This window comes from Schistocerca americana, chromosome 1 (genome assembly GCF_021461395.2).
Source record: "Schistocerca americana isolate TAMUIC-IGC-003095 chromosome 1, iqSchAmer2.1, whole genome shotgun sequence".
In the NCBI taxonomy this organism is placed as follows: domain Eukaryota; kingdom Metazoa; phylum Arthropoda; class Insecta; order Orthoptera; family Acrididae; genus Schistocerca; species Schistocerca americana.
In genome coordinates, this window is record NC_060119.1 from 1173290533 (window position 1) to 1173315421 (window position 24889).

A 24889-nucleotide genomic window follows, 5' to 3' on the forward strand; every position below is an offset into this window, starting at 1 on the left:
AAGTGAACAACACATTTATCATGGAGATCATTATCTAGATTGCTTGAATGTTACTATGTGTCCGACCAGGGGCCTCAGGTAACCCAAGTGCTTTTATGTTCCAACGTAGATCATTTCAGAAACGCCATAGATGTTGCATTCCTTCTAAAATAGTTTTGAAGGCCTGAAGCTTCTACAGGCCAAGGGACAATACCACCTGACTGCTCCCTCGATACTATCCTGTTCATTGTGAACATGGAAACTCGCGAACGTTTTATGGTCGCCATCCCTATTCAGAAAGAGCATTTACGATGCTGTCATAACGCCTTTGCTGCGCGACCTAGATTTCTCTCACATCCCTGCCTCGTGCTGTGGCAAGGAGCACCTAACATGTAGGTCCAGGTAGGCCATTTTTTTGCCTCGTGGACCGACCGCATTGTCTTCACACTGCAGAAGAAATTCTTGGGTCCAGCATTCTATCTGCAGTAAGTGCTTCGAAATGTTCCCTTCCTTAATAGCTGCACCTTGATTTCAGGTTCCAAACATCTACTGCAAATTTACTGTTAACTGACCAAACTGCCTGCTTGTTCACAGCTCCAGAAAAATAATATTCAAAGGAATCACCACAAAGACCCATATGCATCAACAGTGTATATACTTCCATCAATAATTGTTCATGCTGATAACGTTCTGTCATCTCACAAATACGGTGTCATTGGTGAAATTCAACATAAAATTGTACTCTTGAATATAGAGAATAGTGAGAGAGTCACTCGTCCTCTCTCAATTTAAATGTTGAATTACACTGTTGGCTAGAGGCTAAGATGGGAAAAATGTAGCGAGGTTCAACTGTCTCCCATGATCGTTAAGTTTTAAGTAACTTGTCCATTTTATTCCTTCATTTAATGTTCTTTTCTTGTTTTGTATGTTTATTGATACGTTCTTGATTATCTTGTCTCACTTTTCGATGTGAGGCTAGTTGAAAAGCCGAAACCGGTAATCAGCATGCACAAAACAGTATGTGACCAAGACAAATATCTTTATAATCTAACGAGGTGTGGATGTCACGAGATACCTCAAGAGGTATGAGGGCGTGCTAGGAAGTAATGCCTCCGAATATTTTAATGAGAAAACTCCTTACACTTTTTAAATACAGATAAAGTTATCACCATTCTACTTTTTATTCTTCATGTCTACTTTTTTATTATTTCTCCCAACGAAATATCAGTTTCTTGACAGCGACACTATAGAATATTCGACACTGTTGAAGGTACGACAAATTCACTTCTGCTTGCGCCTCTTGATCACTACCAAGGTGAAGTTCTCGAACGTGTCGATTAGGTTTTGGAAATTGATGACATCAGCTGGAGCCAAATAGGGACGGTATGGACGATGATCGATGTCTTGACATCTCGAGGCGTCGGATTGTTGCAGACGTCGCAGCGCTCGTCTGACGTCTCTCATTATCGTACTGAAGGAGAGAGTGCTTCATGTATGGACAAACTCTGTGAATTCGAAACTCGATTGCAGCACGCTAATTCTCACGAACCGACGTAGTGACGTTACACAAGGCCAGGTTATACTCAACAATTCAGAGCCCTCTAGCGGGAGTGGGCTGCAAATATATAGAAACGAAGATGTATAACGTCAATCACGCATGCGTTATTCAAAAAGCATGAAGAGATTTCACACATATAACTCGGAGGCATAACTTCTCAGCAAGCCCTCGTACTATTTATTGGCTTCCTTTCGAAAAATGCGAAGTAAATAATTGTCACATTCGTAACTGAAAGTTGTCGTTATTTTCTGTTGATATCGTGTACTGATGATGCCAAACAGCACAATGTTGGGTATGACGTAGGGACTATGGGCCTGGTCGTCTATGCAGCAGGCTGGTTCCAGAGACGTGAGGGGATCGGTGCAGACGCTCGCAGGTGGTGCGCGGTTGCCTGATTTAAGGCGCCGGCGCCGCAGTCCATCCCGCCGTTGGGCGTCCGCGGGCCCGGAATTCCGGCACTAAGTCGTCCTAACGAGGCCGCAACTTGGCGCCACTTAATTGCAAATTGCAGGCCCGGTCCGGGAGTCAGCGCTAGCGCCTCTGCGTTCCGACGGAAGACAAGCGCCGGGGTCCTCGCTCGAGACAGCGTCCGGGTGCGTCGCTGGCGGCCGCTACGCAAGGGGCAGAAGGGACCGGCCCGGACTTACGTAATGAAGCCGCCTTCCAGCTGTGATGTAGGAGCGCGTTTATTACGTGTAGCCTAAATCAGCTGCAGTAACTGCAAACATTTGTTTTTTGTTATAAAGTTATGCGAACTATCAGTTTAATAAGTCACGGCTGCAGAATACTAATGCGAATTCTTTACAGACGAATGGAAAAACTAATAGAAGCCGACCTTGGGGAAGATCAGTTTGGATTCCGTAGAAATATTGGAACACGTGAGGCAATACTGACCCTGCGACTTATCTTAGAAGCTAGATGAAGGAAAGGCAAACCTACGTTTCTAGCATTTGTAGACTTAGAGAAAGCTGTTGACAATGTTGACTGCAATACTCTCTTTCAAATTCTGAAGGTGGCAGGGGTAAAATATAAGGAGCGAAAGGCTATTTACAATTAGTATAGAAACCAAATGGCAGTTATAAGAGTTGAGGGGCATGAAAGGGAAGCAGTGGTTGGGAAGGGAGTGAGACAGGGTTGTAGCCTCTCCCCGATGTTATTCAATCTGTATATTGAGCAAGCAGTGAAGGAAACAAAAGAAAAATTCGGAGTAGGTATTAAAATCTATGGAGAAGAAATAAAAACTTTTAGGTTCGCCGATGACATTGTAATTCTGTCAGAGACAGCAAAGGACTTGGAAGAGCAGTTGAATGGAATGGATAGTGTCTTGAAGGGAGGTTATAAGATGAACGTCAACAAAAGCAAAACGAGGATAATGGAATGTAGTCGAATTAAGTCGGGTGATGTTGAGGGTATTAGATCAGGAAATGAGACACTTAAAGTAGTAAAGGAGTTTTGTTATTTTGGGACCAACATAACTGATGATGGTCGAAGTAGAGAGGATATAAAATGTTGACTGGCAATGGCAAGGAAAGCGTTTCTGAAGAAGAGAAATTTGTTAATATCGGGTATAGATTTAAGTGTGAGGAAGTCGTTTCTGAAAGTATTTGTATGGACTGTAGCCATGTATGGAAGTGAAACATGGACGATAAATAGTTTGGACAAGAAGAGAATAGAAGCTTTCGAAATGTGGTGCTACAGAAGAATGCTGAAGATTAGATGGGTAGATCACATAACTAATGGGGAGGTGTTGAATAGGATTGGGGAGAAGAGAAGTTTGTGGCACAACTTGACAAGAAGAAGGGATCGGTTGGTAGGACATGTTCTTAGGCATTAAGGGATCACCAATTTAGTATTGGAGGGCACCGTGGAGGGTAAAAATCGTAGAGGGAGGCCAAGAGATGAATACGCTGTACAGATTCAGAAGGATGTAGGTTGCAGTAAGTACTGGGAGATGAAGAAGCTTGTGCAGGATAGAGTAGCATGGAGAGCTGCATCAAACCAGTCTCAGGACTGAAGACCACAATAACAACAACAACTTAAAGTTGTGAAAGTTATCAGAGGACACATGAAGAAAAATACACTGTAATAAAATGACGTAACTTCAATACGAATGGAAGAAGTGGTAAAGCTGCTGACTGCTGGAGCTGGTGGTATCGATCACGAACTGCTGTAGGGTCGTGCGAAGAACAACAACTCTATGACGTGAATTGGTATCGAGCGAGGTGGTGCTGTGGTATAACGTACCCACAACAAATATAGCCAATGTTCATCTGTGAAAATGGACTCGATAAGCAACCTGAGCTATCAGTAATAGGAATCTGATCTGCATAACACTGTGTGTGTGTTGTATGAGTGTCAGTTTCACTGTCATTTAAGCCTTCAACAGATCCTTACATAAACTTGGATAAGCAATAAGATTCTGTCGTTAAATATGAAAAACTACAGGAACAAATGAACCTGTAACAATGAATACCTAACCTATCTGTGTATTTGAATAAAAATTTACAGTTGATACAGAATTTGCTTTATGCAACGGAATTTAGTGGATTAGAGTACACCACATGTTGTGGAATGTCAATGTCTCTGATTTGGCCTTACGTTTTGCACTCACCTCGGTATACGACTGCCTTTTCCCCAGTGGTTTACAGCAATTCGCAGCAGCACGCATCAGCAGCGGCTAAAGCTTATTGTTACTAAGAAAGAATTTAATAAAAAGGAGTTTGCTTAGGTCCTGTTAAATACTAAATAAATTGTAACATGGGATTTCATAAATTAAGTGTATGTAAAGGCTCCAGAAATTGTCATGACCAATAATAGTTTGACAAGTATTAATAATGGCGAAATGCCTGACAATGACCTTGTAAGTATCAATAAGGAGGCGCGCGAAGTGACCGCGCTGTTTGAGGCGCTATGTCATGAACTGCGCCGCCCTTCCGCTGCAGATTCGAGTCCTCCCTCGGGCATGGGTGTGTGTATTGTTCATAGCGTAAGTTAGTTTCAGTTAGTTTTAATAGTGTGTAAGTCTAGGCACCGGTGACCTCAGCAGTTTCGTGCCTTAGGAATTCTCAAACATTATTATTATCAATAATTATTTCAGTTTCAAAGGTACGTTAACATTTAATTACCACAGCATATTAATGAATTGGATGTGGAGAATAATTATTACTAATTTGAGGATAAGGAGGGTTCTTTAACTGACAAGCAAAACAAGGGATTAATGCCATCTGAGACTAAGAATCACGACCCCAACCCTGCAATTGCGCTTTACGCTGTGCTTGCGAATTTTACCTAGAATTCCATCTTCAAGAGTAGTTAAGCCATTTAAATCTCTACTGGCCATATAAAGGAAATCTGGCTTTCAGCGCGATAATATCTGTCATGACCGACGTGAGGGCGGATTGACACGTCTTCTGTCTCCGAGCTCTCGACCAACGCAACTGAAATTCTGTTCTCGCAGACACACCTCTTCTAACGACAGTGGTTAGAATTAGGCTCCCATGTTCCGCCCTCAGATTGTTACTATAGATATCTGAGTGCTTATTTATTTTCATAGAGAATCACAGAATCTTATACAATGTATAGAATAGTCTTAAGATGACTATATTGCTCTCTAAACTGAATGTAATATTTAATCAATGTAACAGTGGTTAGCACGCTGCACACACATCCGGGAGGACGACGGACCAAACCCGCGTCCTGCCATATTGAATTAGGTTTTCCGTGGTTTCCCTGAATCGCTTTAGGCAAATGCCGGGATGGTTCTTTCAAAGTGCAATGTCATCTTCCTTTCCCATCCTTCCCTAATCCCATGGGATCGATGGCCTTACTGTTTGGTACCCTCCCCAAAATAAACCAACCAACCAACGTGCATTGGCGTCAGGTAACTAGCAACAGCTCCGGCCACTGTCTCCAGAATTATGTCAATTAAGGCCGATAGCCGTGAAATAAGAATAAAACGAGTAAAAATACAATCGTAGATCCCGGCCACAGTGAAGTATATATAAAAATGGCCTTGAATAAAATATAATAAAAGCGTATGTAAAAGTAGCATGATAAAGTAATCCAACATTAGTAATCGAAATAGTCCCAGTGTAACCTCTAGCTTTGCCTAACCTATGTGGAGCAAATGTGTCTGAATAGGACACCACCAGTAATCATAGTAAGGGTAAAATGACCGATATGTTCCGATTTCTAGTCAAAGACCCCAGAGTATGGCTTACAAAGCTGTAACGTATGTTATATACACTGAGGTGACTAAACCATGAGATACCAATATTCACATTTACAGATGGCGGTAGAACCGCTTACACAAGGTATAAAGTGCCAGTGCATTGGCAGAGTTGTCATTTGTACTCGGGTAATTCATGTGAAAGATTTACGACGTGATTATCGTTGCACGACGGGATTTAACAGACTCTGAACGCGGAATGGTAGTTGAAGCTCGACGCATGAGACATTCTATTTCAAAAATTGTTAGGGAATTCAATTTTCTGAGATTCACAGTGTCAAGAGTGTACCAAATTTTGGTATTACCCCATCACCACAGGCAGCGAAGTGGCTGATTGCCTTCACTTAACATGGAGTACTCATAGAGTTGTCAGCGCTAACAGACGAGCATCAAATAACTGCAGGAATCAATGTGGGACATACGAAGAATGTATCCGTTAGAACATTGCGGCGAAATCTGGCGTTAATGAGCTATGGCAGCAGACGACCAACTTGACGGCTTTTGCTAACAGGACAACATCTCCTGCAGCACCTCCCACGGTTCATGGCCTTATCGGTTCGACGCTAGACGACTGGAAAATGGTGGAGTGGTCGGATGAGGCCCGATTTTAGTCGGTAAGAGTTGATGGTACGATAGTACGATAGTCCCAAGTTGTTAATAAGGCACTGTGCAAGCTGGTGGTAGCACCATGATGGTGTGGACCGTGTTTGCATCGAGCTGACTGGGTCTTTTCGTCCAAATGAAAAAAAAGTTATTGACAGTTTTGGGTTATGTTTGGCTACTTGGAAACCGTCTGGAACCGATCATTGACTTCGTGTTCACAAACAACGATGCAATTTTTATGGATGGCAGTGCACCATGCCACCGACCTCAAACTGTTCGCAACGAGCTCACAGAACATTGTTTGAAGAACATTCTGGAAAATTTGAGCGAATGATTTGGTCACTCAGATCACCTGACATGGTACATAACTGAGTGGTCATGGTAACAGCATAAAGATCGATACGCTCCGATACACATCACAGGTACAGAAGTATGGGCTTGTTATTACAACTTTTTTTCAAACAGTATACACACCATAATATTATTACATACAGCAGAGGTAATGGGTACACTAAATACATCAGAAAGAGTGCCACTGACGCTGAATGTCAGACACACGGTACCCTCTTGTGCCTAGCGTATGTCGAGCAGAGGTGGCCATAAGAGTGCGCCGTCAGTAAATATGGTTAACTTGATAAAGACTAATACGTCCCCATTATACAATAAATGTCCAGTTATTACAATTTCATTCGGAACAATATGTGCGTCATGATATAATTATCTACAGTAAAAATTAAAGATTATTAGATACATCAAGAAAATTATTCATTATACCAATGAAAATGAATCTAGCCATAAGGTGTCCTCTGTATAAGCTTCCACGAAACGTGTGCAATCTGAAAACAGCTCAAAAAAACCTCCACCGGAGACCAAGTACTCTGTATATACAATGAAGCGTTCCTATAATCAATCACAGAGTGTAGAAGCATTGACCAGTCATTGAAACTTCGTCTTGAAACAGATACGTCTTTTAATGAGTAACATAATACCGTCAACTTATTTCATCTATCAAATGCCAGCAATTAATGAACGCACTGGTTAGTGTAGCATGCAGTTACAGCGTTAACATTGACGAAAGGAATATAGCTGTTTTCTGATAAAAGAGATGATCTCTTACTCAGTCTATAGAGTAACCGTTTGAGGGTGATCAGATGATCAAAGATTGATCAAAACCTATCACTGTTTCTAAGGTAAAATATTTTATGTTGTCTAGATTGTTTTCATTACCTTTTTAACTTTTCACTATAGCTTAAAGAAACCAGCTGTGGCGGTAAACCTTGTTTTTTGTTTGCTCTGTGTATCTATCATTCCACGTGACTTATGTCACCCATCGGGTGTTGATGTCAAAGAGATACTAGTTTTGGTAGTCTGTAATATGATTTTTGACGTCAATGAGTAATCGTAGGACCGAAGTAAAGTATTTATTTTTAATTTCTCCAACAGAAACTACAGTGATAAAAATCAGGGTCCTCAAAAATAAGACTGAAAACGTCGTTCTACAGATGCCATTCGAGAAAAAAGAGTATGTCAAACCAAAAAGATCAAGCAAAAACAAAAGAAAAGGACGACAGAATATGGTGAGCTCAAGGTAGCTGAAAACTGTAAGTATCTTATGGAGATGATACCAGAAAATGATATAGAGCAAGAAACGTCTCGGATAGATATAAAATACGACGCTTTCATGAAGCCAGAAAAATTACGTCCATCACAAACGTTGATCACGGATAAGAAAAGTTCACTAGAAAGTATAAAGCAACAACGGCCAAGCAAGCAGAAGAAGCCTACAGATTTTTGACTGGACATGAGACCGTACAGATATCTAATATTGCACATCGCCCACAGATAAACTGACTGAAAGTTTGAAAAATACCAGGAGACTCCGCAAAATAAGCAGATCTTTGAGAACACAGAAAGCAATAGGAACGCGTACTGTGAGATGCGTCGGTCAACGTGCGTCTCCCGACTTTTTTTTGGTTTTGCTTTATAAAGTTCTGAAGAATATCACTTATCTGCGTCTATTTCCTCATATTTTCCATTCCAGGGAGCACGATCACGCTGGCAACATAAAGTGAGCGTGCTTACATTCATCTGAATTACCATTGGCAATCAGTACAAGTTGTGATTAGTTCCAACCGTGGAGGATCAGTCGGTTTGAACGAATGTGGGTGTACTTACAAATGCATGCAAATGGCCAAATTCAGACGGAAGTTTTTCAGCTTTGAAATAGCAGCTTGGTATGGTTAGTAGTTTACTGTTTAAGCCAGCTCTGATGGCGACAGATTGTCGGCAGTCGGCTTTATCTCCATAGACGTGCGGCCAAGCGGTTGGTCATTTAGAATCCAAGCGCAGGGATGCCGTCTTAAACTTTCAACATTTCAACAGAGAGGCAAAGTTTAGGTTGAAAGAACCAGTCATTGTCTCTCCTTGATTGCAGGAGATGCCTTCTCTTAAAAGAACTCGTCTTCGTGATTGGTAATTACACCTACGCAAATCTATTCACTCTCTGTACCCAGAAGCGAGGCAGTTGAGCTTTTAGAGACAGCTTACGGACAGCGGGAGAAATGAGATATAGCACAGTCGCTGCTCCGTGGTGAAGGAAGTACGATTCAATCGTTAGAGACAGTGCCGAAAATTTGCGAGTGACGATTTCAGTATCATTTTACGTAAATTCAAGTGGATCTGAACTTGAGGCTTAATCGGTTCCCATTCTCTTCACGAACCGTGTGCCCAGTTCAATTTCATGATTCTTGTCGTTGTGTGTCACAAACTGTCTTTAATGATTCAATTATTAACGTAAAGTGGTTTAAATTACTTTCGATCACTCGGTGAGCTTGAATCTTTGTGTGCGAGCAATTTCACATCTATGTTGCGTAAGCTTAGTCCACTAATCACTGATAACTAATAACGATCGGTGCATTATTATCGTTTGGTCGTAAGAACCCATTGGGTTAGTGTTTTCCCATGAAGCAGTTTCATGACACTCCACTGGTTACATAAATGTTCATTATACAGCTTACTTACTTTGTTAAACTTCCTCATAGCACGCCTTACCTCCTCCTGTTACCCGTAGCCTAATGTGCCCTGGATGAGAAAACTCCTAGAAATGTCTGATTACTTGCATTCACTGATCCACTGTTCAGGGGTTCACTAGCTAAACATACATGGTGAAATCTTCTCCTTAGCACAAAAGCTGCTGCTAATAACTAATAATTGTGGAAGGTCAGACGATTTCACCCTCAGCCCAAGGTACATAATGTTGAACATGATGTTTGTAAAGCAGACAGTTAATGTCAGAAAAGACCTGATAGATACTGGCAAGAGAGTCTTTTTAGACTCATCAGTCTCTGATGGCTTGATGTTGCCCACCACGAATTACTCTCCAGTGCCAAACTCAAGCACTTGAAACCCACGTCCTCACTTATTTGTTGGATGTATTCCAATCTCTGTGTTCCTCTACAGTTTTTCCCCCTGCAGCTCTCTCTAGTAACACGGAAGTTATAACATGACGTCTTAAAATATCGTACCATCCTGACCCTTCTTCTAGTCAGTGTTTTCCATACAGTCCTTTGGTCACTGATTCTGTGGAGAACCTCTCGTTGCACACTTTATTAGCCCACTTAATTTTCAACAACCTTTCATAGTACCACATTTCAAATGCTTCGATTCTTTTCTTTTCCCGTTTTCCCACAGTCCATAGTTCACTACCATTCAATGATGTGCTGCATATGTACATTCTCAGAAATTTATTCTCCAAATTAAGGCCTATTTACGACATTAGTAGACTTACCTTGGTCAGGAATGCCCTCCTTTTTTATGTCCTTCTTGCTGTGTTTGTCATGGGTTATTTTGCTGCCTAATTAGCAGAATTGCTTAACTTCATCTACTTCGTGATCACCAACCCCGATGTTAAGATTCTCGGTCTTTTCATTTGATTTCTGCAACATTTCATTACTTTCACCTGTGTTTCATTTACGATCAATCCATATTCTGTACCCATAAACTGTTTATACAATTCAGCAGGTCCTACAAACCTCCTACACTTTTGCTGAGGATAGCAATGTCATCAGCTAATTTCATTATTGAAATCCTTTCACCATGAATTTTAATTCCAATCTTGAACCTTTCTTTTATATCCTTCATAGGTTCTTAGATGCGTAGATTCAAAAGGAGGGGCAAAAGGCTACATCCATCTCTTACAGCACTTTAATCCTAGCACATCGCCTTTGGTATTAAAATCTTATTGATGCTTTGATGTTATCCATAATGGATGAGACGTCGTGGTTGTGAATGTCAATGTTAAAAAATATATCGGCTCAACCACTTGTTTATAGTGTAAAACACTAAGATTGACGCGTTTAGGATGTCAAGCTTCCATCATCAGAATAATAAAAAATAAAAGAACGTGTTAAAACTCACTAAAATGGAACATGCACCAGGCACAATAAAATTGATAATAAAATTAAAACATCGTGGCTACTTCCCTAGTTGCAGCTGTGTCTTCCATGGTGCATTGAACAGAGTATTCACTATTATTAACTGAAATTTATTGCAGAAATGCATTAGTGTTTCCCGTCTCTCATTCCTGGTACCAAGCTTACATTCTCCAGCAACCCTTTCGTCTACACCTTCCCAAAGTCGCATTTCAGTTCCCCGTACTATTAGATTTTTCTCTCCCTTTATACACAGATATACCTGTTCACTATCCTCCTACACTTTCTCTAACATCTCATCTTCAGTTTGCGATGTCGGTATGTATACCTGAATCATTGTTGTCGGTGTTAGTTTGCTGTCGATTCTAATTAAAACAACGCTATCACTTTTATGCTATTATCTACTGCTATTTATATTACTCTACACTCTTTGACCAGAAATCCTTGCCTTATTTCCATTTCATTCTACTCGCCCGCCCTATATATAGATTGAGCCTTGGCATTCCCCTTTTCAGATTCTCTAAACTTCTGGCATTCCACGCTCCGATTCGTAGAACCTTTTCTGTCGTTGATAATGCAGTCTTTTTCTCATGTTCTACTCCCCCTTGTCAGGTCCCTCCTGGAGGTCCGAATGCAGGACTAGTCCAGAATGTTTTACCAATGCAGAGATCATCATGACGCTTTACGTGGATACACATTATGTGAATACACATTGCGTGTCTTGACGCAGTCGTTTTTAAAGACTACTGGATCCTGAAGTAGTTAATCACTGCTGACTCATCTGCCTTTAGGGGCCCTTTAATAGCCCGAGGGCAGGAGAGTGCCCTGAAACTCTGTCCACTCCACTGTCCTACTTGAAAAGGCCTTTGATTGAATGAGAGTGACTACTTATGCTTGATGCTTCGGCGTCATTGTTCATGGTTTTTCTTCAAGATTTAACGAGTGGCGCATTTTGAACCCGAGACTAGAGACGCCTCATTACTAATAAACACGCTATCCCTAGAACCAGAATGTACTGGGGTAGAAGGTGAACCGTTGATCGAAAGGGAGAAAGATATGCGTAAAGAGAAGGTGAAGGAAATGTCGGGTCTGAGTAAATCTCACATAAGTAGGTGCTTCATTTGGTTCTCTACTGACGTAAACGTGTATAATAATAAGAATAATAGTAATAACACTAATAAAAGAAAAAAAATGATAGGTGATTGAAAGACAAGAAAATAAATAACACTTCTTCTTCTTCTCCTTGTTTGGATCTATTGAAGACCAAAGAGATGGTTTCTCTTCGGTAAAGATTTTATCCTTTCCCGCTTTTAGTACTCCTTCATTTTCTTGGTGTCATCTCCAGTTCTGCGCTCCATGGACTCAGTAGCTGTGGCTTTCATGTGACAAGCAACACTGTAACAACTTCCTGTCGAATATCTTGCCAGTACCACAGTTGGTCTCGTGTTTTTTCTAGTTGGATCTCCTTTTGTTTCCGATTCGAATTGACCTTGGCGATCCTGGCGCCTGAATAAATCTCACACAAGCAGATGCTTCATTTGGTCCTCTACTGCCTTAAATGTGTCTGATAATAATAAGGACAATAGTAATAACAGTAGAAGAAAACGGTTGATGACTGAAAGACAAGAAAAAAATTGTACTTCTTCTTCTGCCTCGTTTGGTGATTTCTGTCTACTGGACAATCCACGATGCTGTAGACCGTCTACGGCAGTGAGTGTTGTGAATAAGGAGACCATTGATCTGATCATCCAAAATGAAAGATGTGTGACCACACGATAGCTTCCTGAAATGACTTATTTATCATTGGGTAGTGTGGTATCTAGCCACCCTAGGTGCACAGATTTTTCTGTAACCGAGTGACTGTACCAGTGATACCACACTGGTACAGTCACTCGGTTACAGAAAAATCTGTGCACCTAGGGTGGCTAGATTATTGACAAGAGAAATGAAAACAACGAGGAAGATTGTGTGCGTGAGTCTCATTAAGTTTACTGAAGAATCGAAACAGTGTTTTGACTGCGTCATTACCCAGGATGAAACATGGTTTTTTTGTCCGAACCTGAGAGCAAAACCCAATCAATGGAGTGGCGTCATCCGGATTACACTCGGAAGGAAAAACCAAGACTTTCACGAACAGCAGGCCACGGTTTGTTATTGGACAAGCTGCGACGTGCCATCAAGACTCACAGACCAGAGCTTCAGAGTCAGCTCATCAGACTACGCCATGACATTCCAAACCTCACACAGCCCTTACGATGCAGGAGAAAATCAGAACAATGTGTTGGAAAGTTGTTCCTCATCCTCTCTACAGTCCGGACTTTACTCCATCTGATTTTTATCTCTGTGGTCGTCTGAAGTCCGACCTGCGCGGTAAAACATTTGATAGTGAGACAGACCGTATTTTCTGTGTCAGGAGATTGTGTAAGGTAAATCCTCAGAATTTTAACGAAGTCCGTTTACATCATGGAAGGAACGTTGGGTCAGATGCGTCACAACTCATGGAGGCTACATCGAATAGGCTCAATGTATAGATAAATGTTCAAATTATGTTCCCAAAAAATTTCATTCTCCTCCTGCAAAAAATAAAAAGAGAACTAGAGACGACTGTGCAAAACTTTATGAACGCCCTTTGCAAATACTAGGCGAATCCTATTTTACAAGCGGAGATATAATATATTACAGAACTCTACTAAAAGTGGCCAATCTTGTTTTATAAGCTGAGAAAATGTATGGCAAAACTCCACTAAAGAAGGGATCTGTTGGTCCAGAGACATAAACGAAGTGTCCGTTTGACTTTAGTTTCGGGGGGGGGGGGGGGGGGGGTGCAGGGGTAAGATAAAAGCTTTAGCACAGGATAGCGCTGAGAGATGCAAGAAACCATTATTGAAGTACTAATGACAATAAGAAAACTCATACAACACCCCAAAAACGCTTGTTATACCTCCTAATTAATATGTCCCTTTACACTTTTTGTAAAGAAATTGTAACGAGAAATAGAAGCCATTGTAAAAGGTGCCACACTGATCGTGTTATCAGTGGTCAACGACGGAATATATTCTTTGAGAGAGGATACTACACAACACTTTTACGTAAAATGAAGCATCATATTTCAGTTTATAAGTGCTTCATTTGAGTACTTGCGTTTTCACCTCCGTCTCTCTCGTTTCACAGCGGCGTGACTTTAGTTTTCCTAGTCTAGAATACAGGAAGGATTTCCCTCATCCCGCGTTATCCAGCCCGCCTACGTTGCCGGCCCCGGAATCGTGACAGAGCTCTGACTCACGATTCCACCGCCGCGAGCGCTGGCGTCGCCACCTCGGCGCGCGTGCCGTCGCTACGGCGGTTTCTCATTACGGACGGCGCGGCGCGGCCCGGTAACCGTGGTAACCGGATTACAGGCACAGCCCGACGCAGCGCTGTGCGGCGTTCTGTTGCGCGACAATTGTGCTCTGCCCGCGAGCTCACGCGCCGACAAAGGCACGGCGGTAACTGAAACGAGGCACACTGCGAGAATCATTAAGGACGAAATAGTGATTACTTCGCGATGTCAGACTCTCTCTGCTTGGAGCATGTGAATGCACAGTGGCCGTATTGCAGTGTTAAGCTAGGCTCCGTGCTATTATCAACTACGCCTCCTTGTTACCTAGTAATAATAGAATACGTTACCATTAATGTCTCACTAAAGGTGCGTTTAAAGCCGTGAGCCTTGCGACTGTGGTCGTCCCACATGCAATTAGAGGCAAGCGTGTAGGTTGCATGCCTCTTTCTCAACATGTGCGTGTCAGTGCTTCCATTCTCACCCGTTTTCACTCTGAGCACCTCTGCTTCCGTGTGAGTCAAATCTACAGTCGTACGGTGACTTGCCGCGAGGTGCAAAGGTGTAAACGTACCTTAATAATTTCGGATGTATGCTGATCCGATTAAGATGGTGGTACGAGTTGTAACTATCTAGTGTAATAAAGTGTTTGCAAAGAACATTCGCAATGTTACGCTACCTAGTTTTTTAGTCCTGATCGATGATATATTTAAGAGACTTTTTACGAAGTATGAATACCACGTCTGTTGTCCTGAAACAAAAGTTAAAATTTGACGTGTGTTGTGAAATAGCGTCCTATCTAGTGCTAGTTAACTTCCATGATTTTTAATTATTCTTTCGTTTAGTTGCAACTGAACCTGTACTCCTGATACGAGTCCGATACAAAGATTAACTTCATTCACATTAAACTTCAGTTATATTGATATTAATTACACCAGACCAGACAAACAGCAGAAACTAGTGCATATGATACCGAGTCTCGGTAATGACCGTCTCCTTGGCTGCTGACAGTAATGACAACTTTGCCGGATCCGCAAGATCAGTTTCATGCCAAGTTATTGTCACGCAGTACACGACGTCGCAGAAACTATTTTCATTCGGTGTACCGAATGGCAGCTCTTTATGTGTTCTCGTACGTAGATACTTCAGAAACCTCTGAACTAAGCTCCGAGGAAGATACCTCTAACTCGTGCAAGGGATTTTCTGTTCCAACCCGTTCATGTTGGAACATGGGAAAATGAGTATAGTTACATATCTCCTACATCATCTGAACTAATTTTTTGTCGAAATAATGTGGAAAGAGTCAGTTAACAGGGGAGTCCAAAACTGATGTTCTACGAGACAGTTTACAGGAGAGTTATTTCTCAGAGAACCATAAAATAACCTTTGAGAATCATCATTAGCAATGTATTCCGTAATTCTCTGTACTGAGATTTATAGCAACACGAGTATCGTCTGTAAAGAGTACCAATCCTGCTTGAAGTTTGTTAAGTGGAAGGATGTTCACATATATAAAGAATAGGAGTGGACCCAAAATTGAACCCCAAAGATTCCACAAGTGATTTTTCTGCTGTCACTGATATGTGAGCATTTCAGTACAAATATTTATATTTTGCCTGTCAAGTATGTTTAAATCTAATTGTTGGTAAAACCATAAATACTGTAAAATATAACTTTTTCTAAGAGAGTAGCATGATCTCCGCAATGAAAGCTGGCGATATTATTATAATTTGGTGACTGCATGTATTTCCTCCATGGTTACTATGCAAGATTGCATTATCGCTGATCATGGCCAATTTCTGTGCACTCCCTGTATGTGAAAGACCTCTCGTAAGTGTTGAATATCTACTCCTTTCTCTTTGTTATTTATATTTTCATGCATTAATTCATATCTGGATAGAGGTTTCCCTCCTTAGACGAAGTCATAGTGTTATGCAACTCCTGCAGCTCATTACCATAGTTCAACGACTATACTGTCTTGTAAAAAGGAGAACTGTCAGTGAACAGTCATATGATGCCGGTAACATCGATATCGGTAAGACCATGCTCATACTCAAGTAAAAGATATCTGTATCAGCTTTCCGGGCGCATGCTAAACTTCTGTGAGAAAGATTGGATGGTAGGATTTAGGCTAAAAATAATTTTTTCCGTCGCTTCACTATAGAGAAACATCGAATGAAGTGCAAATGCAAAATGAGGTGTCCCGATGTAACTACTGCAGATAACTATATCTTTAATTAAGGATAGCAACATTTCATCTTATGACACTTCGGTTGTTAAATTTGTGCAGCAATCTTCGATTGGGTGAGTGGCTGAATTAAATATCGGAGTGGTTTTAATTTCAGATTACTACTGTCACGAATGCATGCCCGAAGCATAATGGATTGTTCTGTCTGCTGGGGAAACTACAAGAATAACAGTTATATTTTTAGTTTCAAATTTAGGTTTTGTTAAAACCTGCTGTAAAACTGCTTTGTTAAAAGGAGCTGTTTGTTGTTGTTTGTCTTTGTGGACGTTAGCCAATTGTTACCTGAGATGAATTAAAACCACGAAACCCTGTTCGTGACGAAACCCTGGTAGTAACGAAATTCTGTTCGTAACAAGTACATACTAATGAAACAAAGACGATATCGTAGGTAGTCACTCTTAAACAATGCACTGATTTAGAATGTGGCATGGAATAGTGGGACGTTGTCTAGAGCATAGCCCCCATGTATAGAGTTACCATGAAATGATCCTGAAGGAAATTGAAAGAACTGAGCGATATGCCGCTATGTTCATAGCAACTCTGTAAATCCATTACGAAAGTGTAACAGAGATGTAAACAGAACTTAAACGAGAATAGCCGAAACTCGTGTTTCAATGCTCTTGTGGATTTCTATTGAGTAAATCCAGGGAAACAATTCTCCAGTTAGACAGTTCGACATCTCAATGGGGATAACAGAGCTAATGACCAATACTGAGGGGTTTTACTCAAACAGCCGGCCGGAATGGCCTAGCGGTTCTAGGCGCTTCAGTCTGGAACCGCGCGACCGCTACGGTCGCAGGTTCGAATCCTGCCTCGGGCATGGACGTGCGTGATGTCCTTAGGTTAGTTAGGTTTAAGTAGTTCTAAGTTCTAGGGGACTGATGACTTCAGATGTTAAGTCCCATAGTGCTCAGAGCCATTTGAACCATTTTTTTTTACCCAAACTCCACACGTCAGTGATATAAAACACACGTACGCAGTACGAGCGTTAACTACAAGGAGTCCGAAAAGACTTTCTCTGATTACATATATTGACAACTCAGGCTGGAAATAAGATACAAATATGAAACTTGTGTCGAATTGTTTACAACTATCAAAGTTTTTTTCTGTTTCAGCTTCGCAGTACGTAAGTAGTGGATAAGGTGTAGTGCCCAAGAAGCCATGTTAACCAATCAGGTGAAGGCACAGTGTGCCCTGTGGTACCATGAGACACGATCACCAAGCACAGTGCAGAGACACTTCGAGACAACATTTGGAAGAAATCCACCTGATATCAAGAGCATTAAAGCCTGGTATAAGAAGTTCAAGAACACAGGAGCGGTTGCTGACCTTCCGACATCTGGTCGACCAAGAACCACAGCAGACAGGGTGGAAGCTGTAAGGCAGTCTTTTCTACGAAGTCCAAAGAAATCGGTGCGCAGGACCTAACGTGAATTACAGATGCCAAAATGCTCTCTCCATGACATTTTACACAAATGTTCATTGTTTCGTGCATACAAAGTGCAAATCGTTCAGGCCTTGTTGCCCAGTGACAGTACACGTCGATATGACTTTGCGGTCGAAATGCTATCACATATTGAGGATGGCTATCTCAGACGAATTGCCTTTTCCGACGAAGCGACCTTTTTTGCAAGTGGAGTGGTGAATCGCCATAATGTGCTCTTTTGGGGTTCACAACCTCCTGGCGAGATCATGGAATGCACCAGAGGCAGTCCAAAGGTGACTATTTGGTGCGCGCTATTGGACGGTCGAATTATTGGGCCATTCTTCTTCGCTGAGGCTACCATCACATCTGAAGTGTATCTGGACATTTCAACTGTATGCTGTTCCTCAGCTGCTTCAGTATCACCCCGATGTCATGTTTCTGCAAGAAGGTGCACCGCCTCATTGGGATTTGGACGTCCGTGCCTATCTCGATAGGACCTTTTGTGGGCGATGGATTGGTCGTGATGGGCCAACGGTTTGGCCTCCTGCGCTCTCCTGACATAACCCTATTATACTTCTGTTTATGGGGTTATGTCAAGGACGAGGTCTACCGAACACGTGTTCCAGATCTTGAAACCCTGCGGCAACGGATAACCGCAGTCGTTGAATCGATCACTCCAGTGATGTTGGCTAATGTGTGGACGGAAATTGAATATCGCCTGGATGTGCTACGTGCTACCAAGGGTGCTCTTGTGGAAGTTGACTGATGTGTGAAAAAAAACTTTGATAGTTTGTAAACAATTAGACACCTGTTTCATATTTGTATCTTACTTCTAGCCTGAGTTATCAAATTATGTAATCAGGGAAAGACTTTTCGGACAGCCTGTACAGTGTTTTTAATTTTGTCAGATTACACTTCGAAACTGTCGCGAAAAATTTAAACGCGCAATGAATATACCAACGGGGAAATTATAGAAGCTTCGCGGTCACAAGTGAAGAGGAAGTTGCAGTATTTCCAGCTCCGAAATGATTTTGTAATTAGCTTATAGAAGCCTTGCCTATGTCGTTATTCATCTCATATGCGAGATTAAATTCTATCGCAGAGAGGATAGTAAATATTACGTGTTGCGTCCATCAATGATGATCAATGTGGAGTGGCTGAGGAAATAATATACAACACAAATTATGGCGCATTCCGTTGGAGGAACCGAGCTTGTGGAATCTCACAGTAACGTTAAAATTTCCACAGATAAATGCCCTTATTTCGTAAAATGTAGTGCTTTAGACAGATAACAAATAAAGGCATTAAACCATGGAACAATTCATATTATCTGTTTATTGTAATAACCCTTTCGGAGGTTACAATAAATCAGCTTTTGTTTTACCTCTTTGTGTTTAATTTTCGTGCCTTCCAGAACTACTCCATTTTTTAATAGTGTAGTTCCTTCTCTTCCTGCGTCCACTTTCTTCCATTTGTACACCTCCATCTTTCCTGAAATCCTGCCTTTTGTGTTGTATCCCTAAAAAGTATTCTATTATGTATTAAGTCCAGTCTAATTTCAGTGTCTTTCATATTCTGGTCAGTTTCATTGAACAATGTGGGCTTGGATTTGTAGCTACTATCCGCATACTTAGTCATCGTTATCCATCGGTTTATATGCCCGTAAAACTGTAGCCTTCTTTTCCTCAATAAATCAGTTAACTTTCTCAGTTTAATGTAGAGCTCCGTGTTTGATCTTAATTTGTATTCAACATTAGCATCACTTCTAGGTCCGAGTATTTTATTCAGAATTCTTCTTTCAACATTTTCCGGTTTTTCAAGATCCCCCAAATGTGTTTCTGCTGCATACAGTATTTCATGCCTTACCGCTGTCTGATATTGTGTTACTTTTGTGTTCAGGGACAAAGCTGTTCTCAATATGGCTTTTGTCATTTGGATTGCCCCCTACATTTTATGTACTCTTATTTCTTTTGTATTACTTGATTTCCATTCTCCTAGGTATTTAAATCAGTTCGTTTTGAATATCATGTTGTAGCGAATTTTAAGATTTGGAGAGGAATGACTATTATTTGTCATGAACTGCGTTTTTTTCAAATATTTGTAGTGTCACATTTGACTGTTAGTTTCAGCAGAGTTATGATTTGTTCTTTGGTGGTTCAGTGATTAATGTCCATTTTCTTAAAGCTAGGTAATCTATGGTGATTTTATTTGGATTTATTCCTAGTTGTACATCCTTGGTATTAGTGGATATTCTTCATTCTCTCATTACTTCCTCTAGTGCACAGTTGAAAATAGAGATATGTTTTTTTTGGCAGAGAAAGTAAATACTTTTTGTTTACTTTACATTAGAACACTGTGAAACATAACTACCAAAAAGAAATAAGCAAACGCTTATCCACTGGTTCACTGATTATTTATGAAACTACCGTACACGACGCAGGTTTGGCGTTATTGGCCGTTTGCCTTCGAATTCTGATGGAGACAAAGTGCATAACGATATTAACATGAAGCAAAAAAATTACAAAGATGGTCATACTATATATACAAAATAACACGTTCTAGATCGTAGATCACTAAAATAAGTTACTGGAAAATGAGTTTATAACGAGACACAGTTTAACAAAATTGGCTTCATACAGAAATCTTCTAGTTCCCCACGCCTAAAATTTTTGCCTTTTGCTTTAAAACAGTTGTCAGATATCTTCGTAGCACTTGCGAGATGTGTGGTATAGAAACCGTGCGTGCCTGTGGGCATGCGTGGTTGTGTGTGTGTGTGTGTGTGTGTGTGTGTGTGTGTGTGTACACGTGAACGTGTGGACGGGCAGACACGAGTTCTCTCCTGGAGCCCTAGCGTGCGCGCACCTCCACGAGCTGTTTCCTCCAGGGCCCCAAGTTCGTTATCAGGGCTCAACTTGCGGAGCTCTTAAGCACAGCGGGGCGCGAGAATCCACTTGAGTACTCTAACGGTGCCGGAGTAGATGAGAGATGTCTGGAGAGATAAGATCCGCATTGTTGCCAGAATAAAAGAAAAAGGTGCTTAAACCAAGGGATATTATGAAAGTCCCCGGGAGAGTTTCGCTTCTTCATTATCTTGTTTACGTGTTAACTGAATTAAGTTTATTTCCACACACTGTTTGTTCATGGTGTTTTTGTAGTGTTCCCAGCATGAACTTAGTAGCTTACACTTAGAGGTGAATTAGTTCATTGTATCTCCAGGACTTCATCCCAGACACGTCCAATTCAATGACTTTATTTTTGATGTTCGACTATGAACTCTTACAAACAAGCAAAAGATTATATACGCTCATAATTCATGTTCTGTTAGGATTTTTCCCAACCAAATATTTACTTCTTTCTCTGTAACAATTCAAGTTCAGACCCTCTGCAACTAGTATGCAGTTTGTCGTGATGACAAAAAGTTCACACTAGGAAATAAAGAGTAACGTCTCTCTGTCTTTCCCGGTGATTCCAACTTAAGCTTTCTGCCCTGCACATTCGTCCGCCTTGAAATCAAAGAATACTAGTTCAAATGGCTCTGAGAACTTTTAGACTTAACTTCTATGGTCATCAGTCCCCTAGAACTGAGAACTACTTAAACCTAACTAACCTAAGGACATCACACACATCCATGCCCGAGGCAGGATTCGAACCTGCGAATGTAGCAGTCGCACGGTTCCGGACTGAGCGCCTTGAACCGCTCGGCCACCGCGGCCGGCAAAGAATACTGTATCTTTAAACAAACACTTGTTTGTCGAAGATGAAGAGTTGCAAGTCAACAGTACAGGAACATTTTCGCCATGACAATTTCTCTGGTTTGATCCTCGTCTTCATTGACTATACCGCATGACATTCTTTTCGTTCCATGGAGTGTGGTAAGAATTACTGATTATACGAGCTGCTGCTTGTGTAATATATGTATAGCCATACAAGGGGCGAGTGTTGAGAGTTTTGAAAACTTCCTTCAAGTTTTTAGTAATTTTTCAATATTTGATTTACACCTTTTCGCAAATCCATCCTGGCAACGTTAATGCCACACTTTCTTGTAAACGTTCTGTGTCCCCTATTATTACAGCCTGATGCGGAACCCATACATTTCAGCAGTGTTAAAGTGACGTACAAGTGTTTACAATGCAAACTTTAATACAAGCAGCAGTGTCATGCTATCCTACAGATGAGGCTATACTTCTTATGTCTATAAGTGCTTACCCAGAATATTTATATGATGTTAATGAAATACCCTTAATCTTGTAGTTTTGAAACTCCCAACTTTATATGCTTCAACACTAACTCCTTTCTCCCTGCTTCGTGAAAGAAAATTTATTCACCATATGACTGTCTATACTTAAATGAAAAAGTTTGTTTGGCTGCAGGTTTTAAAAATACGTAACAGTTCGAAAGAGCTCACAGTAAATACAGATTTTTGGACTACTGGAAGCCCTAGGGTGACGTGGCATAAATCTGAGAGTGCACTCGGAGCATGTTTCTTAGCCAGTCTCCCACAGTGTTTCTTTGTCAGGCCACGCTTTAGTAAACAAACTGCATCGCAAAGCAGTCACAGTGCTACGTCTCACCCCCCCCCCCCCCCCCTCCTGTTGTATACAGGGCTGCCTAGGAAATGGTCAATATTCAGAGGCATGAGAGAAACGATCTTTCGAATTTAAACGTCTAGTGAATATCCGTATAGGTTAAGAGACATCAGCACTTCTTCATATTCGATAAAGTGAAACAGATATCTTTAGTGCAAGCCCTTTGCTTTCCATATTTTGAGAGGTGATAGTGTGAACCAAAACAAGGAAACAGTGGCCTCCAAAGTGCTATGTGCACTTCCCCATCTTCTTTACTGTGAGACACATCACTTCTATTGAACAAGTACCCACAGTTCTTGAAGTATGTGTTTTATAGCCCATGTTTATTGGACATACTTTCTTATTTTGGTCCATTTTACCTCCACCTAAGATATTGGAAGCAAAGAGCTAGCAGTAAAAAAGATTTGTTTCGCGGTATCGAGGTGCTCATAGATCTTAAGGTATGGATCTTAGAGAGAACATTTACTTGTTTCTTTTTTATGAATGATCGTTCCTGTCACATCCCCGAATATTGGCCATTCGGCCTGGGACATCCAGTAGAGCCCGGTGAAGCACAGCAACAAGTGTGCACTGCACGTACGGGATCTTCTTTTGAGGGACGTACTGCAGGAGACTTAACGGGACTACACACCTTCGTTTCAACTGCACAATTTATCAAGTGTGACGTCAAGTCTGAGAAACAAGCTTATACGAATGTCGAAGACGGTCGCGTAATTCAAACGAGACGTTCACCTGCGTAGGAGACTCATCTTTTGTGACGGTAAACTATTTTCAGAGCACAAACACAGGGTGCCTTGGAGGTTACCAAGTCGTGGCCTGCAAAGTAGCGTAGTCCATTCTTTTGGCTCTGTGTGTGGACTTAGCGCGATCTTTTGCATGGTCAAGGTGGAGACCGGCAATCTTGTGGTCTGTACAGAGAGTAGGTAGCCAACGTTGTCAAGGTCTCATAATACTCGTAGGTTGTTTATCATAGACATTCAACGAAAAGAGTGCGTCTAATTATCAGTTCATATCACCGTATACGATTTTCTGTGATTCTCTCTACTGATAGTTCAAATGGCTCTGAGCACTATGGGACTTAACTACTGAGGTCATCAGTACCCTAGAACTTAGAACTACTTAAACCTAACTAACCTAAGGACATCACACACATCCATGCCCGAGGCAGGATTCGAACCTGCGACCATAGCGGTCACGCGGTTCCAAACTGACGCGCTTAGAACCGCACGGCCACACCGGCCGGCCTCTCTCTATTGAGATTCATTGTAACACTAGTGCTTGATGAATGTTAAGTGGCAGGATGTTCACATATATAAGGAATAGGAATGAAATTTTAGGCCAGATGTTCACGGAAGCATTGTAGTTGGAATTACAGCTAGTCTAAGCATTTCTTGTTGCAGGCCGTCATTCTGCATCGTACAGGACCTGGCAGAATGCACAGCGATATATATTCCTTTGCATCGGTCCGGCATCTTATCATAAGCACACCAGTCCCTGTCTGTCATTTGAGGCATGCGCTGCTAATGCATCTCTCCCCATATGAGTGTACGTTAAGCATCGCCGAGTATGATTGTTTTGGTGGTCCTAGTGACGTGGTCTGGTGAGGTATAATGTTGGGTGCGACAACTGACCTCCAAATCTTTGAATACGGTACGCTGACGCACCAAACTTATTATGACACTGTACCACTTCCTCGTGTGCGTTCGGATCTGATTTAATTTTTTTTGCATAACATTGCGCGACTGCATTGCACAGCTCAGGTGGTGGTGCTCTTGGAACGAGAGTACATTTGGTGAATGGACTGGCCTCCCCGTCGACTTAAATTCTATTCAATACGTGTGGAATGTACTGGGCGACATATTGCAAAACATCCACATGCATCATCCAGCAGCTGTCAACCGCGCTGCTGGAGTAATACAATGCCGTACCACAAGAACCCCTTAGGAACATTGTGACAGCAATGAAGCACGTTACAATGCTTCCTGTGGTGATCACACACCCTATTAACAACCACGTCCCGCCTTTTATAATGACCAGGGGAGCATAATATTTCGCCGTGACTTCAGTGTAATTATTTTCTTTTAATAATAGTGTGATTCAGTTCGCCTCACTGCGTATTTCGTACAGTTACCTTCTGTACTGCGCTGTACTGTGACAATTCCTTCTGTATATGGTCCAAGATTCATCGGGCAATGTTACTTGTCAGTGACTCATAATGGAAATGTTATTTTCGTTCTTTAATTTTGTACGCTAGTTGTTTTCATATATATACAATGCTGTCTCTCGGAAGGGTCATCAGCTACATTTGCTCTGGTGTTTCAGCAGATACGTGCAATGTCGTTTTTGCAGAGTGTAGGTGGAGTCAACCGAAACAAGTACTGCTGGCCACGTCTTTCATAAGTCGGCCAGTTTTGATGGAAAGAGTAGTTTGTTCCACGTTACAAACAACATAATATTTTAACCGGAATTTTACGAGCCCATTCGACAGAGCGTTTCCCTATTAGTTTATCGTGGT